The sequence below is a fragment of the Nicotiana tabacum genome, chromosome 19 (assembly GCF_000715075.1).
Source record: "Nicotiana tabacum cultivar K326 chromosome 19, ASM71507v2, whole genome shotgun sequence".
In the NCBI taxonomy this organism is placed as follows: Eukaryota; Viridiplantae; Streptophyta; class Magnoliopsida; order Solanales; family Solanaceae; genus Nicotiana; species Nicotiana tabacum.
The window spans coordinates 97,328,600-97,336,967 of NC_134098.1; positions in this window are offsets into that span (position 1 = coordinate 97,328,600).

Sequence of the window (8,368 nt, forward strand, 5' to 3'; positions counted from 1 at the left end):
TGATCCGCGTAACTCTTTTGTCTGGACTGTGCTGTACGAAGTCGCTCCTGAATAAACTTTACCTTTTCCAAGGCATCCCTTACCAAATCAGTACTATATAACTTAGCCTCACCTGGCTCAAACCATCCGATAGGTAAACGACATCGCCGATCATATAAAGCCTCAAATGGATCCATCTTAATGCTAGATTGGTAACTGTTATTATAAGCAAACTCGGCCAAAGGCAGGAAACGGTCCCACTGACCTCCAAAGTCAATCACATATACCCTGAGCATATTCTCCAAAATTTGAATTATCCTCTCTGACTGTCCATCGGTCTGTGGATGAAAGGTTGTGCTGAGCTCTACACGGGTCCCCAACTCACTCTGTACTGCTCTCTAGAAATGTGAATTAAACTGAGGAACTCTATCTGATATGATGGAAATTGGCACACCGTGCAACCGAACTATCTCCTGAATATAAATCTGGGCCAACCTCTCTGAAGTATACGTAGTCACAACAGGAATAAAATGTGCCGACTTGGTCAACCTGTCAACAATCACCCAAACTGCATCAAACTTCCTCAAGGTCCGCGGCAACCCAACTACAAAATCTATAGTAATTCTTTCCCATTTCCACTCTGGTATGGTCATCTGCTGAAGTAGGCCACCTGACCTCTAGTGCTCATATTTAACTTGCTGGCAATTTAGACACCGAGCTACATACTCAACTATATCCTTTTTCATTCGTCGCCACCAATAATACTGCCTCGAGTCACGATATATCTTCGTAGCACCTGGATGAATAGAATATCGAGAACTGTGTGCCTCCTCCAGGATCTTTTTCCTCAGTTCATCCACAATAGGAACACACAGACGATCCTGGAGTCATAGAACACCATCTGCACCAATAGTGACTTCCTTGGCACCAACTTGTAGTACAGTTTCACGAAGAACCACCAGGTGTAGGTCATCATACTGGCGAGCCTTGATCTGTTCAAATAGTGAAGACCGGGCCACAACACATGCAAGAACTCGGCTGGGCTCTGAAATATCTAGCCTCACAAGTCTGTTAGCCAAGGATTGAATATCTGAGGCTAATGGCCTTTCCTCTGCTGAAATAAAAGCCAAACTACCCATACTCTCCGCCTTTCTTCTCAAGGCATCTGCAACCACATTTGCTTTGCCCGGATGATACAGGATAGTAATATCATAATCTTTTAGTAACTTCAGCCATCTTCACTACCTCAAATTTAGGTCCCTCTGCTTGAACAAATGCTGCAAACTGCGATAATCAGTGTAAACTTCAGAGACACCCCATAAAGATAATGCCTCCAAATCTTAAGAGCGTGAACAATCGCAGCTAACCCCAAATCATGTACCGAATAATTCTTTTCGTGGGGCTTCAGCTGCCGTGAAGCATATGCAATAACTTGCCCTTCCTGCATCAATACACAACCCAAGCCAACGCGCAAAGCGTCGCAATACACTGTATACATCCTTGAACCGGAAGGCAACACTAACACTGGTGCTGTAGTCAATGATGTCTTGAGCTTCTGAAAGCTCACCTCACAATCATCGGACCATCAGAATGGAGCACCATTCTGGGTTAATTTGGTCAAAGGTGCTGCAATAGATGAAAAATCTTCCACGAACTGACGATAATAACCTACCAAACCTAGAAAACTCCTGATCTCCATCGCCGAAGTGGGACGATGCCAATTCTGAACTGCCTCAATCTTTTTGGGATCAACTTTAATACCTTCGCCTGATACAATATGTCCCAAAAATGCAACAGACTCTAGCCAAAACTCACATTTAGAGAACTTAGTGTATAGCTTTTGTTCCCGCAATGTTTGAAGCACTACTCTCATATGCTGCTCATGCTCCTCCTTACGACGTGAGTAGATCAAAATGTTATCAATGAAGACAATGACAAATGAGTCAATATATGGCCTGAATACCCTGTTCATCAGATCCATAAACGCTGTCGGGGCATTAGTTAAACCAAAAGACATTACTAGAAACTCATAATGACCATATCTGGTACGGAAAGCAGTCTTCGGAACATCCGAATCCCGAATCTTCAACTGATGGTACCCCGACCTCAAGTCGATCTTAGAGAATACCCTAGCACCCTGCAACTGGTCAAATAGATCATCAATATGCGGTAACAGGTACTTGTTCTTAATAGTTACTTTGTTCAATTGGCGATAATCAATACACATCCGCATTGTTCCATCCTTCTTTTTGACAAATAATATTGGTGCACCCCAAGGAGATACACTCGGTCTGACAAACCCTTTGGCTAGTAACTCTTCAAGCTGTTCTTTTAATTCTTTTAATTCTTTCGGAGCCATGCGATACGGTGGGATAGATAAAGGCTGGGTATCTAAAGCCAAGTCAATAAAGAAATTAATAACACGATCAGGTGGCATACCTGGAAGATCTGACGGAAATACATCGGGGAACTCCCAAACTATAGGCACTGAATCAATAGCTGGAGTCTCTACAGTAGTATCCCGAACATAGGCCAGATAAGCCAAACAACCCTTCTCAACCATGTGTTGAGCCTTTATAAAAGAAATAACTCGATTAAATGAACTAAACAGGCGAACCCTTCCACTCCAGCTTAGGCAATGCTGGAATAGCTAAGGTAACAGTCTTGGCATGACAATCTAGAATAGCATGATGTGGAGATAACCAGTCCATACCCAGAATAATTTCAAAATCGGTCATCTCAAGCAATAGGAGATCTGCTCTAGTTTCATAACCATAGAATGTAATAAGACATGACCGGTAGATCCGGTTCACTATAACAGAATCGCCCACAGGAGTGGACACATAAACAGGAGTACTCAAGGACTCACGAGAAACACCCAGGAATGGAGCAAATAGAGATGACATATATTAATACGTAGATCCTGGATCAAATAATACTGAGGCATCTTTGCCACAAATAGAAATAATACCTGTAATCACGGCATCTGAGGCCTCTGCATCTGGTCTAGCCGGAAAAGCATAGAACCGAGCTGGAGCGCCGACTGTCTGGCCTCCGCCTGGCTGACCTCCACCTCTAGGACGACCCCTACCCACCTGATCTCCACCTCTGGGTGGTTGGACTACTGGTGGAGCAACTGGTCCGGTAAGCATAGTCTGTTGACCCTGTTGTGCTGGTCTACCCCGAAGCCTGGGGTAAAACCTCTGCATGTGACTAGGATCCCCGCACTCGTAACAACCCTTCGGTGCGATGGGCTGCTGACTAAGTGTCTGGCCCTGGGGACGTGAATACCCACTGGGAGGACCCTGAATAGCTGGTGGGCGGTAAGAACTCTCTGGGATAGCACTGAGATAAGGTCGCACTGGAGCACCTCGAGGAGGTGGTGGTGCTGGATATGGGGGTCTGCTGGACTGTCCCCTCACGAACTGACCTCTGCCCCCGGACGGAGCACCTCTGAACTCTCCAGAGTACTTGAACCGCTTATCTCTCATAATCTGCTCTCGGCTCCGCTGACGTACACCCTCAATCCTCCGGGCTATCTTCACAACTCGCTCATAAGAAGTACCCATCTCAACCTTTCGAGCCATAGAGGCATGAATACTAATATGTAAACCAGCTACAAACCTTCGCACTCTCTCCGCCTCAGTAGGGAGTATCATTAGTGCATGGCGAGATAATTCAGAAAACCTTGCCTCATAATCAGTCATTGACATCTGACCCTGCTGGACCTGCTCAAACTGAAACCGCAACTCTTCCCTCTGGGAGGGTGGAATATACCTGTCCAAGAAGATACGGGTGAACCTGTCCCAAGTCATGGGAGGAGAATCTGCTGGTCTTCCAAGAGCATAAGACTGCCACCATCTATGGGCTCTACCCTCTAGCTGAAAAGTAGCGAAATAAACCCTATGGGATTCCAATATCCTCATATTGTACAGTCTATCCTTGCAACGATCAATGAAATCCTGTGGATCCTCATGTTGCTCACCCCTGAAGACAGGAGGATGTAGTCTAGTCCATCTGTCCAATAGTTTCTGAGGATCGGCGGCTACAGCTGGCCTGGGCTCAGGTATAGCTGCTGCCACTGGCTGGACTCCACCCACGGGTAGTGCACCCTGGGTCTGATATACAGCAGCTGCCTGTCCATGAGCCTGCGCGGTAGGGGTCTGTGCTCCCCCGCCCGCCTGAGATGTGGCTGGGTCTGCAAAAAAATAAACCGGCCTGAGTCATATTGTCCATGAATCGCAGTATACGACCCATGACATCCTGAAATCCCGGTGCAGATGTGAAGTCCACCGGAGCTGGCTCTGCCACAGGCACCTCACCCTGCTCCTCAATAATGGGATTCTCTGCTGGATCCACTGGCGGCATAACCGGAATAGTCCTGGGACGTCCTCGTCCTCTACCACGGGCTGGAGCCCTCCCTCGGCCTCTGCCTCAGCCTCTAGCAACTGGGGGAGTAGCTCTTCCCTGGTCTGGAATCTCATTAGAGCGTGTTCTCACCATCTGTGAGAGAATAAGAGAAAGATATTTAGTGCTACATTAATTGCACGATGGAATGTGAAGAAAGGTAATTTCCTAACACCCTATAGCCTCTCGAAGATAAGTACAGACGTCTCCGTACCGATCCGCAAGACTCTATTAGGTCTGCTCATAACTTGTGAGACCTACGTGAACCTAGTGCTCTGATACCATGTTGTCACAACCCAATTTCACCTATAGGCCGTGATGGCGCCCAACACTACAGCTAGGCAAGCCAACTAATAAGTCAATGATACATTGGTTAAACTTTTATTCCAAAAAAATAATAAAATACCAACTTCTACCAATGTGTGTGCCAAGACCCGGTGTCACAAGTGCATGAGCATCTAGTAGATTATACAAAACTCCAAATACTGTCTGAAATGAAATAGACAGAATATAAATATAAGAAGAGACACTGGTAGCTGCAGAACGGCTCAGAAAGGCAGCTCACCACTATGCCTCAGGATGATGTGGGTATATGATGATAGATCCTCCACTAGTACCTGTCTCAGATCCTGCACAAAAGGTGCAGCAAGTGTAGTATGAGTACGTAAACAACGTGTACCCAGTAAGTATCAAGCCTAATCTCAAAGTGGTAGAGACGAGATGGCCGACTTTGACACTCACTATGGGTCAATAATAATAACTGAAATAAAAATAGGATATTTAAATCAGCATAAATAATCAAATTCCTTCAAATGTAATAATTCTCAATATATTAATTAAATTCCTTCAATTCAAATAATTTCTAATTTATCAATTAAATCTCATTTACAGGAGTAACAATTAATTCCTTAACAAGCAAGAATAATAATTCATTAAATTTCAAAGATTTTTCAATTTACTAATTAACTTCACAAGCTGAAACAAATTATTAAAGTATCGTGTAATTATTATTATTATTAAACACGATTTTTGCCGAGTACGTACGGCTCGATCCAGAGTGTCGTATACACTGCCGAGGGACGTGCGACATGATCCATAGATGCATCTATCCTACCGAGGCGTTCGGCCCGCTCCACAAGAAAGTAGGATATTTTTTTATGTACCCCCGGAAGGAGAGTATATTTATTATAAGATGAATTTGGGAGGAGAACAATTTCTTTTAACAATTAATTGATTTAAACAAAAATTAAGCATATGAAAATTTCATATTTTTCTACTTTTCATAACAATTCACAATATATACATCAATTATTTTAATTAATAAAGAATACAATTCATATAAATAATTCATGCTTTGAGTCTTAAACTACCCGGACTTTAGCATTTATAGTAGCTACGCACGGACTCTCGTCATCTCGTGCGTACGTAGCCCCCGCAATTAGTAACAATTATTCAATTTAATCCCTATGGGGTAATTTCTCCCTCACAAGATTAGACAAGAGACTTGCCTCGTCTTGCTCCAATTTAATTCACTATAAGGCCTTTTCCACGATTATCCAACTCCGTCTGGCTCGAATCTAGCCAAAATAATTCGATACAATCACTAAATATTATAGGAATCAATTCTATAAGAAAATACTACATTTTAAAGAAAAGACCCGAAATTAATTAAAAATTCGCCTGCAAGGCCCACATCTCGGAATCCGACGAAAGTTATGAAATCTGATAACCCATTCAATTACGAGTCCAACCATACCAGTTTCACTCAAATCCGACTCCGAATCAATACCGAAATCTCAAAATTTTGTTTCTATGAGATTTCTAAACTTTTCCAAATCTCAAATCTCAAAACACTAATTAAGTTGTGAAAAACAATGATACACTTCTATATGTAGACCAAATCCGAGTTAGAATCACTTACCCCAATGTTTTTCCCTTGAAAATCTGTCAAAATTCGCATCTACTCAAGCTCAAGTTCGCCAAAAATGGCAAATGGGACGAATGCCCTCTTTTTATAAAACTGCCCAACAGCCTTCGGAATTGATCCTCGATCGCGGCTTCGAGCCTGGACCTCGGTCATGGCCTCGATCAGGGCATCGAACATGTGCCTTCGATCAGGGCATCGAGGTTGTGCCTTCGATCAGGGCATCGAGCATGGGCCTTCAATCAGGGCATCGAGTATGGGCCTTCGATCAGGGCATCGAGGTTGGGCCTTCGATCAGGGCATCGAGGTTGGGCCTTCGATCAGGGCATCGATCTTGGGTCTCGATCATGGCCCTCCAGCCTTGCCTTCGATCATGGCCCTCGAGCTGGACCTTCGATCATGGCCCTCGAGTTGGACCTTCGATCATGGCTTCGACACACTACCTTGAGCCTGTACCTCGTCAACCCTGGGCTCGATACCTGGGCTCGATATCTGGGCTCGATCACCGCCCAGAATGTCCAACAGAAGAGGAAAAATTGCAGCAGCTTTTTAACTCAAAATTTTGATCCGTTAACCTTCCAAAACTCACCCGAGGCCCTCGGGACCTCAACCAAATCTACCAACAAGTACTAAAACATCATACGAACTTAGGCGAACCTCTAAATCACATCAAACAATGCTAAAACCATGAATCATATCCCAATTCAAGCTTAATGAAACTAAGAGTTTTCAACTACTACATTCAATATCGGAACCGACCAATCAACTCTGATTGACCTCAAATCTTACACACAAATCATAAATTACATAACGAAGCTATGAAAATTTTCGGAACTGGATTTCGACTCCGGTATCAAAAAGTCAACTCATCGGTCAAACTTCAAAACTTAAATTCTTGTTTTTAGCCATTTCATGCCTAATTTAACTACGGACTTCCAAATAAAATTCTGAACACGCTCCTAAGTCCAAAATCACCATACGGAGCTGTTGGAATCATCAAAATTCTATTCCGGGGTCATTTTCTCAAAATGTTGACCGAAGTCAAACTTAGCACTTTAAGGCCAACTTAAGGAACCTAATCTCCTGTATTATCAATTACGCCCCGCCAGTACGTCTCGGTGCATTTCTGATACGCCTCACCTCGGGGCTCGTCCAGAAAATGCTTTTTAAACCACTAATCTAATACATGTGATTGGCCGTTTATTATAATACTAGTCTCTTTGCACGCGCGTTGAGCATGTACCATAATTCAATAAGTGCAAACTTATTTTAAAGAAAAACATAAATTTACTTACTTGAGACATAGAAAATAATAGTTAAAGAAAAAAATGTGTAAAAGATAATGATGATTGCTGATTCTATTTAGCTAGTTTAATAAAAGAATAAACTCCAATTCATTCTTATAAACACCTTCTTGAGCTTTTTAATTGCAAAAAAAGGTTGAGGAGCTTCAATCTCGGCTCGATTCGGCCGTTTCAGATCGAGATAATCTAGTCAAGGAGCTCAAAACGGCTAAGTCGGAGATCGTCGTGGCAAAGTCCGAAGCCACTGAAATGGTGTCCCATTACAAGGCTGATGCCGAAGCTTCTCAAGACCAATCGAAAATTATAGCCGAGCATACGAAGTGGCAATCTCGAAGGCAAGCCCTTGAGGATATTCACGCTCGAGGTTTTGGCTTATCGGCCGAGATCAAGGATGCCAAAGTGCTCGAAGCCAAGTCCAGGAAGCTGGCTTATCTCGAGGAGGAGTATTGTGAGGAATCAAGCGGACCCAAGGATGGAGAAGACCTCGGGAATCCAGATGACGAGGCGGGTTCCGACCAAGATCAGGCGCCCTTTGTTTGATTTTGTTTCTTTTTGTACTTAGTATTTTGTGTCGAGGTTGCTCAGCCTTTGTAAAGACAACACTTCGTAAATATAAATTCTCTATTTTGATAATTTCTTGAGTTCTTCCTTTGCTTTTCATTTTTTGTTTTTGCAAAGATTGAAATGCCTTAGCATTAAATAGTCATGTTCGAACAGACTTTGCCTTTGATTTTATTATATCTAGAGCATTGTA